The sequence below is a fragment of the Parambassis ranga genome, chromosome 17 (assembly GCF_900634625.1).
Source record: "Parambassis ranga chromosome 17, fParRan2.1, whole genome shotgun sequence".
In the NCBI taxonomy this organism is placed as follows: Eukaryota; Metazoa; Chordata; class Actinopteri; family Ambassidae; genus Parambassis; species Parambassis ranga.
This window is the reverse complement of record NC_041037.1, coordinates 11,487,937-11,498,837: the sequence shown is the minus strand read 5'-3', so window position 1 is coordinate 11,498,837 and position 10,901 is coordinate 11,487,937.

Here is a 10,901-nt window from a genome sequence, read left to right as displayed (position 1 = left end):
CATTTTACCAAAATACCATGTAAAGGTCAGCTGTTAAATACCACACAACCTGTGGAGCAGCCACACCATAGCCTGCAGGTGCCTGAAGTCTAAACATCCATCCTGTTGATCTCCTATTCCCTCTTGAATGTACACTACACTTATGGTTTTTGTCTATTTCTCCACAGAATTTCTGCCCTAATCATATTTTACTGTAGGTACAGAAAAAGTGATGGCAACACAGTGTTTGTATAATTATTCTCACCACCAGGAGAGGGAGATAGAAGCTCCACAGTGCTGCTTTAACACAGGGATTAAGTGGTTAAAGTGCATGTTAATCTAAGCTGTAAATGCAGCAGAAAGCATTGGGATCCAATCAGCTTTGTTAGACCACATGTAAACAAATTTCAGATGTCACATGATTGTTACAGAAAGCAAACAAAAATAATCATGCTTTTTGGGTGTTGATGGAATAATATTCACCCACTTGCGTGTGTGTGTGGGAGAGATGGTGTGTGGGTGTTCTCATGGGCCCTAAACGCTCTCCTGTCCTTTAAAAAGGGCAATCACCCCAACCTTCACTTTCTCTTTCCACCTTTCAATTACATGCTTTCCCCTTCAATTCACCTTTTCTGCACATTGTGTTACATCTCAGTATTGACTGACTTACACCTATAACTATATATTTTTTCCCACTCTGCCTCCTTTTTTTTTTCTCTCACCACGCACATTTTTTCCTGTGTGTGTGTGGGAGGGAGGGAGGTCTGCTGGTGAGGAGCGGAGGATCCCGTCACAGAGAGCTGTATGCGATTGGAGGAGAATAATCCTCTGAGTGCTCTGCTTTCTTAGATTTTTCTGAGAGGGGAAGAAGAGTGGGGGTTCTTTGATGTTCTGTGGATACCATTTGAGACCGCCGCATTAAATGCGGATTTACAATTTCTGTCATAGATTTTCCCATCTTCTCCCTTCTCCCATCCTCATTCCCTTCATTTTCCTAAACTCGCACCTCTCATTATATTTCTTTATAGCCTTCTTTATGTTTGCCCTTCCTTCCAGTGCTGTACATAATAAACACACTTGTAGTTGTGATTTAGAAGCAGTTAAATCTTCTTCATGGCTGGGTCACAATGGCATTCTGACAGGGCCATTTAGCAGGGTTCTTAGCAAGAGGCCGATAAGACGTTGGCAGCCACTTGAAATCAATTCGGCCATGCCTAACCCAGAGTAAGCCTACTGTCACTGAAGTCCTATTCCCATGTGATTAAACCCGGTGTACAGGGCTGAAGTAGCCATTCAAAAAGCTGCAGCAGACGTGCCACATTTGATAAGTCTTTGGCTGGAGATTTATGTATGAATAACAGCCTCCTCCGGGGAAGTTTCTGCTTAATGTTTCATGGACTTATTTTCTCTGTGCTTCTCTGTCATCTGAGATTTGCTCCTGTCTGATGCGACACACAGAAACATGAGGTGTTCCCTGTGATCCAGGCTCGGCTGACACAGAGGCCTGAGGTGTATACAGGGGGTAATAATGGATATACTTCTACACACACACATGCATGCACACACACACTCCAAAAAAAATAAAAAGTCCTGCATCTGTGTGGCAAGAGTGCAGACATGGACATATAATATTGAGTCAACATTCACTGGGTCACACTGTGTTCTCACGCAAAGCCCACATGGGTGAGGCACAGTTGAGACGCACTTGCACACAGATGAGATGTGACATGTTGACTAAATACAGGATAGGATGCACACCATTCAGCCTAGGGTAAAGAATGATCATGCATGACGTGCACTTTCACAGAAGCATGTAGCCTAACCTTTCCACTGCTGATGAATGAGTCATAACCCAGATGCCAAAGGTGACTTTTCACAGTGTGTGCCTCTGACTTCGGCAAAACCGAATCTCCTTACCATGTTCTTTCTCCTTCTAATGCATGACAACTAATGTATCACATTTAGTAATAAGGCTTGTTACTAAGTTCAAAATTAGAAAATAATGACACATTTTACTACAACATGACCCTTGACCAACATCTTTTACACATAGGCTACTTCATACCTTTAATTCTGATACAAATAAAATCCTTAAATGTAGTCTAAATTGGACCATAATTCATTATCTAAGTGAAAACTCTGACACCTATTAATGCATTGTCATAACTGTTGAGTTGGATTTAGTACTCTGTGTTATTATTTTACTTTAATAGGGCCATCTCTACAAGTATCCATTTTTTAATACTTCTCAGACTGCAGTTGCGCAGATGCGCCACAGGGGGGAGTGTCCACAGAAGTGAGCGACGTGCGCTTGTGGCCTGAGTGCGTGACTTCCGCTCTAAACAATCCTCACCACGTGTCATGTAGAAAACAGGTTAGTAATGTCTATTTGACATCATGACATGTTTCTGCACAACATTAAAATCCTCTTGTGTCTTTAATATGCAATGTTTCACGAGGTTGGAGACCTTTGCTCACTGTAGTACAGTTTTGCTAGCTGCTATGTAAACATGGAACAAAATGGCGGTGAACTTAACACTTGTGAGTTTTGTTTTAGACACTAAATAACTGTAATTATTTAGCTTTATAGGTTTGCGTAGCAGTAAATTCAACACGTTTGTATAGTCATGTTTGTATAATGTGTCTGGAAATGAGCTAGCTGGCTTAATACGGTAAAACCGAACAGGTAAATCGTAAAACTTGCTGACTGTTACTTTGTCATTTTATTTAATTATCCATTAGTTTAGCCATTTGTCCCCTAGCTCAAATTATTAACTATCTGTAGAAGAACACACACAGTTACAAAAGGAAACAAGTGATGTAATGTGAGTGTTTTCTGTTCAAACTATATCATTTGATGATTGAGTTGTCATTTTTCTAAGACTTCATTGTTGCCAAGCAGACATCCAGATGTACCAGTAATATATGGATCGAATGCTCAGTCTCATGTGTCTCTGTAATGTGCTAATTAGTATTTAAATTAATACGACTCTCTGGTGCCACTGCCTTTGTAATTGTGATTCATAGCATAACAAACAGCACAAAATTATGTAATGCAGCAAGGGGAAAGTCAATAGAAAATGGTCTACATGCTGTTTGTCAAGGCAGGACACTTGAGACCATAAAACAGTGTTGAGGCCAAGATGAGCTGTGATTGGTGGAGGATAATATGTTCAAGGTGTCTGATGAGATATACTATATATCATCCTTATTAAAAGCACTGTTCTTTGCTTAGCAGCCTACAGAGGCAGTTGGAAGGCCACTGTGGTGACCCTGACACTGCACCAACCTTAAGGGCGAGTGCCCCCCCCCTCTCAATCTGATTGTCACCATGGTTACAGAAAATGGGGGGGGTCCTGCAGATGAGGATGTGATGATTGTGATGATGATGATTGTGTAAGTTGTCATTTTGTGTCCCCAGGGCTCCTGGTCTCGCATCAGGTCCACCATCGTCCGCCCATAACCTCTGTCACCTACCCTTGGGAGACACTCACCAGGTGAGAAAAGCATGCAACAGGAATTAGAAGGACCAGGTCGGCTGTATGTGTGCTCCCTCGAGCAAGGTTGTGTTTGGGTGATATGTCTGTCCTTTTTGCTCATTTTATGAATACATGGCAGGGTTATTTTCTTCCAACTAAACCAGGAATGGAGATGTGTGATCCTGTGTGATCATACTGAGTTAATGTCAGCTTTGGGCTCATTAGACTACATGGTGTTTAAATATTTAGGAAATAAGTATGTGTTTGGGGTGGGGGGGTATTTAGGTGCTAGGTGCTAATAGTAAAGTGCAAACAAAAACAAAGCAATACTAAGATGGTATATAAAACATGAAGTGTTTACATCTTTAAAGAAATCACCAGAGGTCCAGAATCCTGGGCAAATCATGGCACCACACTTTCTGTGTCAATTTCTGTGTTTTATTTGATCATAACTGCTCTAACTTGTTCATGAAGTCACCTTTAAAAACTAATGATTCACTTCTAATCTGGCAAACTCCTACATCCCATCAGTGGAACAACTCCAAATCTTGTGATGGCCCATCATCATTTTGGCACTTTGTGTTTGTCTTTGAGTGGTATATGTTATTCATTATTATTAATATTCACAATACCAGAAAAGAACATTTGAAGATCACAAAAATACAGTGTGCCGAGTAAATATTTTTTCTCTTTACAGAGCAGAGAGAACTGCATTAAAGTGAAAGAACCTGACTAAAAATACCTTAATTGATATGTATCTAGACTGAAACTGAGCCCCACAGATCTCTTTGAGACCACCTTAATTAAACCTCTAGTTAGTTTGGTTTATGCAGGAAGATGTTTTTAGTCAGGTTCATATCCACCGTAGTCTTGTATTGGTTCATATTAATGCCATATCAGCCCATGGCTCATACATAGTGTAATGAAGGATGATTATTTGGTTTGAGGCAAACAAGAGGGTGGTAAAGGAGAATACGTCCCTGCAGGCTTTTTAATGAACACATGGCCGTTTCCTTTGTGATGCTATTAGACAATGACTCTGATTTTATTCCCCTGCAAGAGGAGAGGCAGATGAAGGTTCTTCCTACTCAGTTTGATTAGTTTAATTTCACTTCTACGACTTCTACCACCATAACTGTAAAAATGGAGGAGGATGATTTTAGCCCTGTGGTGTTACTGTATGAGTCCATCACTTCGGTACAGTCTAGTACAGCTCAGCAGCTATTTCACTGCTGTAAAATCTTTCATGCAGTGGAGTACTGCCCTTTGGTGCTGGTTTCACATAGTGTCTCTGGAGCCACTTTTTCTCATGAACTACATGGTCTCACCTCTGTGCACATATACTTAAATTTGTGGTGTGTATCTGGGATCACATGTGAGCAAATATTCACTCACACAGAGACTTCCGAAATAGACCAGTGTGTGGCGACTTTTTGGTCCAGCTTACAAGGAAAAGAAAAGTACAGCCCTTGTCAGAGATCAAGCAGTTATTGTGAGGTTTTTTCTGTACAGTTCATTTCTTTGAGTGATAAACAATGCTCCAGTTCACAGCCACAGTAGTGATGATTCAGGAATGTGGATTTGAAGTTGTCCGTCTATTGACCTGGTATGGCAGGACTTCAGTGGTCCCCATTTCGACAGAGATAATGCTGTCTTTTGTACTGTAGCTCAGCCAAGATGCCAGTTTCTTCAAAGAAAGGATCTGTGTGCTTCACAAATATTGGAGTCAGTGTGTGCAAGGAGGGGACTATGAAGTAAAATAAATATGCATTTTTTTCTCCTAAAACCAGCTAATTTCTTATCAAACTCACACTATGTATATCTTATTTGTCTCTTTGCCTATGACTACTTGATGGTCTTACTAAGTGATCAATGTTATGTTCCCCGACCTTCTCTGTGTACTTCTTTAACACAACAGTCTGTATTGCGAGCTGAGAAGGGCTTGTTTGACTGACTCATAGTGCAATTCACAAACCCTGTGTAGAAAGAAAAGGCAGAAGAAAGCGATACTACGATAGCTGTATCATGGGTAGTTCAGGCTACACTGCCATCAAAAGAAGAAGGTTGCCCCATACTGAAGCCGCCACAGCACTACCAGGCTGTTTCTGACATACCCCATAAGCAATTTAATTCCTCCAGAGTTACTTTGTGCTACTGTGCTATCCACTTGAGAGCCTTGACATCATTAATCCATTAAACTTTAAATTCCAGAGGATTTTTAGCCCCCCTGCTCCCAGATTAGCAGTTCAGTGCATTTCTGTGTCAGTTCACTGGGTTGAAATTAATTTCTCGACTAATTTAGTAATTGCACGCCAAAGCTTTTTTTTATCTTTGCAGAGGATACGCTGCATCACACTGCTGCTATACTGCAGACAGGTTAGATGTTTGGGACACCTAACTGCTGCTGTTGTCAATCTGCAACACAAGCTTATTATTAAAATTCTGTCATCAAACGTCTGCTCATTAGGGCCTCATATGCAGGCAAATAACTGACTGACATGATCAAAGCCAGATGAAAATGGTCATTTTCTATTCAATCCCTGAAATCCAGATTGTAAAATGCTGCACGCTGTGACCTGTCACTGCAAAAAAAGCTCACATCAGGATGTAGACACACTGAAACATGATAATTTGCCCAAGCTTTTAACCACTTTCTCTGAATGTCCGCTCTCACTGTGAGTACTGTATTATACAGGATGGCTGCTCTGGATAAGTGCTTGATTCACTGCTACTCCCTGCTTTGCCCATTATGGATAAGCTTCTTTGACACACTGATGTAGAGGCTACTTCTTTCATATGCTGTCATATATGTGTGTGTGTGCTCTTAGTAGTGTGGGTGGCATTGGCTGTAATGAGGGAGGGAGATGATGTGGGCACATGTGTGATGATGAGTGACTCGCAATCCTTCCTCTCCCCCGCCACTCCTCCTCCCATCCATGGCATGAGTCACTGTGTCTCCCTTTGCTCACAAACACACACTAATAACAGTTTTGTGCTGGCATGGGACGTCTGGACACTGTCTCCACCAATCGGTAACACATTTGACATCTCTGCCTCTCAGCTTGACTCAAGTTCACAAGGGTCATGGGTGTCCTGACAGAATATCACCCAAAAAAACATGGTGTCTCGTCAGCTGCAGATCCGTGAGCTCACAGCCTCTGAGAGATATGACAGCGTTTGAAATGCACATCAGCGCTGTTGTGACACTGACTAGAATTACAGTAAATTACCACTTTGTAGTGAGGTGTAATAACAGCATTGCTAGTCGTTTTTCCCGTGATGCCTGCTGTGTTGTTTCACTGGGGATGGGGGCCCATCTGCCGGCAGAGCTGTGCAGCTCTGTCTTATAAGGCGCAGATGAACACAAGGTGCACCCTGTTATCACGGCTCACTCACTCACTCAGTCACACGCGCATTATTGCCTGAGGTTTGAGATCGTGATAATGGTGCGTCTTGCAAACCCAGTCATCACGTGTCACTTCTGACAGCCATTGCTCGCACACACAGGCTTACATCCACCCACGCTCGCAAACATGTGATTGTTGTCAGCAAGGTATGAACAACAGAAAGGAGGTGGCTGACAGGTTGTGATGAGGAACCTCCTGTAAGCCAATACACCCAGCAAATTACAGTCACATTGAGAAATGTTTTATTAGTACATCCCCCTCTCTTTAGAGCACATATCCTTCTGAGAAAAAGCTAATGGGATCATCTGTTGATAACGCTACTGGTATGATCTCAGGTCTTGCAGCGGTTTCCCAGGCTGCCAAATTGTAGAGCCAGTGCCTGGTGTTGTGCAGTTGGTTAGAACTGTGTTTTCTTTGCCATCATCCCTAGTCATCCCTAATCCTGTGACTGCAGCTGTACACACAATAGGTAATCCCATCATCACTCAATTGTGTGTGGAAATAAAGACACACGTTGGCTGTGAAGAGGAGAGCTATTTGTTCAAGCTCAAAGGGGGCAGGGTCTGTTGTTGTGTGTTCACTGGGGAGGAGTGAATGGTATTAAATGTTCACCTGCCAATACGTCTCAGCTTGGATGGGGTCCAGCACGGGTCGTGCTGCCACTAGAGGAGTGTGTGGAAGGCTTTTTTTTTCTCCTGAAAATGCAGCATGTCATTCTTTTCAAAGAATTGGAGTTAATGCAGACTAATATGCATGGTGTAAAATGTTAACAATACACCTCACATAGCAAACACCCGCTCTCCTCGAGGGGAAAAAGGCTTTTTATCCGGTCTAGGCCTTCTGCAAAATTTATTATTCAAGACACAGACCAAAGTGAATTAGAATATTGTTGCTAGCAGGTTATGTGCTCAGAAAAAAGATGAGGGGAGAAAAACCCAAACTGTAGCCGGTAATTGCAACACTGTAGCTGGCAATTTCACAGAGGGATTTCCTGTTTACAGAAGGAAACTGTGCACAGCTTGGAAGCTCAGCAGAACCACAAGCTGTCTGTGTTGATGCCTGTTTGCGGTTTACAGAGTTACTGACCATGCTTGTATGCCATGGCCTCTATTTCTGCTCCTGCTTCACTGAATTCTGTGCACTGGCTCAGATAATGAACAGCCCAACCCAAGAGGGACAATTAGCTTCTTAATGTGTCTGATCTGATAGACGTTTGCTCTAGTGAGTGGAAATCCTGCAGAGGAAAGAGCACCGCCATGCTTAAGGGCCCCTGCAGCCTAAAGAGGCGGCGCCACTGTGACACAGAAAGGATCAAACTTAAAACATAAGCCCTCTGTCTGACACTGCTTTGTGTCTCAGCTGTACAAGGAACATGAACCCTTCTATGCATTTGGGATTTTCTGTCTGAACATTTTTTTTTCTGCACAGATTCTCGCTGCACTTAACACTCGAAGTCAGCAATTGCCTCGAGGAGCTGAATCCAGCACCTTTGTCCGTAAACCCCCTTGACACTCCAATCAGGCAAAGAGGCAGGGCAGACGCCTGGAATTTTAATCAAAAAGAGAATAATGAATTTGTAGAATTTGAAAATGTGCTTCTCAAACAAAATGCTGCCAACCCTCTTTGATATGGAAAAACTACCACTCCCCCTCCGTCCCTTCTTCATGAATTAAATTATTTCTACTGTCTGTACAGTCGGGTAGCCTCAGGCACTATGACCCTCATTACATGAGTTGCACATATGAGAGAAAAGCCTCTACGTCTCTTCATTTGCCCTTCAAGTTTTTTTTGTATTTTCTTTATCCTGAGTCTATTCTGTCAGATGGTTCCCAAGCTGAGCAGCAGCCGGGTGGTGCTCAGCACTGACATGGTGTTGAATGCGTTGTGAGGAGGTCTGGAGGTTATATAAAATTAACAGCCGAGTTGAGTTAATTACTGTATAGCTCTTGACGTGTACATCCTTCAGTATTGTGGTTAAACCCCTACAGCGATATTACAGCTAAATAAAGAGTCTTCTAGACTTGTTGTTGGGAGTTAACATCTTGCACTTCCAGCATTTTTTTTTCTGTTTTACAAGTCTGTGAAATAAAATCTGACTTGCTGTTTGATCTTAACATTTTCTGTTCCTGAGCGCCTTAAGACAGCTCTAAATTGTGTCTTTTACTTTAATACGTTTGAAATAGTAATGAAGTATTTGAAATTTTGGAGCAACTTTTTGTTCATTGCCATTTTGTACAGTGTTAGTTTTAAATCTGTACTTTTAAATAAAAAAGTGTCTTTATAACCATAGCCCTATAAATTTAGAGATCTGGGCAAATTGGATTGAAACAGAAGTATCTTGGATGTCCATTGATTACTTCTTTTGGTCTCTCTGTCAAAGGTTTACTTCTTTTCTATGAGCACAAAGCAGCAATCTCTTCTTGTAAAATTCAGCAAAATTATTGTTTTGCTAAAATCAAGAAAATGCATGCAGTAATTGAAAGAAGCTGTAGGTTGCGTAACATGTCTTGAAATGTCAAATATGTTGCATATTTAAATATGTTTCCTGCAATGCCCATTGCTGTTTAGTTTGCTGGCTCATTCACATCAAAGAAGCTCTGCCATAAAAAGATGATGCACGCAAGGTGTTCTGATGCTATAAAAAGGTTTACACATTGGAACAGACATTTCACTGTATATCATCAATAAGGTTATGTTTGTGTGCTATTTGTATTACCCGTAAAAAAAAACATTTTTTTGTATGTAGGAAACAGCCATATTTAGTATTGCTAAAATGGGATAGGGTTTTTGACCAGTGTTGTCTGGCAGATTTAAAAATAATATAAAAATAAATAAATAAAATCCAATATTTTGTTTGGTGATTAGGAGGTATGAATCTGTTATCATTCATAGTTTTCAGAAGGGGCTTGACAGTGCCTATAAAATTACAGTGGCCAAAACTATATTATAGTGGTCATAGCAACAAAATCAAATGAATTCGCTCAAACATAGTCATAGAGCTGAGGAGCCTGTAGTTTTATTGATGGGTCCCTGTTTTTTGTCACACAGACCTCTTTCCCCAGCACACAAGTAGTGTGTGTAATGTTCCATTGTTAATCTAAAACTGATTATAGAAGCTTTCAAAGATGGAAAGTAAAAACGGGGTCATCCTATGCTCCTCTGCCCCTCTGTGTGCTATTACACAGAACTACTAATGACATTGTTTTTACATAGTGTAGGGGGAAGGTCACAGCTATACTCGAAACCTGCTTCCAGAAACAAAAGAAGTTGTTGAATGTTGTTTTTTTATATAGTGCAGCATGATACTAACAGAGCAGTTTGTGTGGTACACCTGGTCTGACAGGAAACTCACAAAAGTGTGACAGGAAAATTTAAAGCCGTAGACGTTCTGTGATGTCTGAGATGTGACATGATGAGGCATGAATATGAATGAGACATAAATTATTGATATAATGATCACTTCTATATACCATATATTCAAACATGGCTCTGTAATTTGAAATGTACACGCAACATCAGATTTTCCTTGAAAACATAAAAATATGCAACGGCACTCTTTTATTTTAATTGAAGCTTAAACATAATATGGTCCCTGATTAGACTTGGGCTTTTTCTCCCTTAAGGATTTACAGGCTGTCTTTTTGTTTCAGCCTTCTCCTTAATCGAGACTAAAGATTAATTGAGACCAGTGATTTTGCTATCAGGGCCCCTGCGGGGTACTTTGCCTGAAGAGTCGAGACAGAGACAGTGACTTGTGCAGTCACCCCTCAGTGTTATATTTTATCATGAAGCCTTTCTGTCCTCCTTAATTCTGATCCTTCTTCGCTACTTCTTCTGTCTTTATTTGAGTTTTGCCTTTATGTTTTGTATTTATTTTTTTTACTATAGTAAAATAAAAATCAAACTGTATATCATTCTTTATAATGTGGATGCAGAGTATCGCAGTTACCTTTTTTTATGGATCAGAAAAACACAATATGACTCACATTAAACTGATATTAGTTAACGGAGATCCTAGGGGTTTTATGGTTTAGAT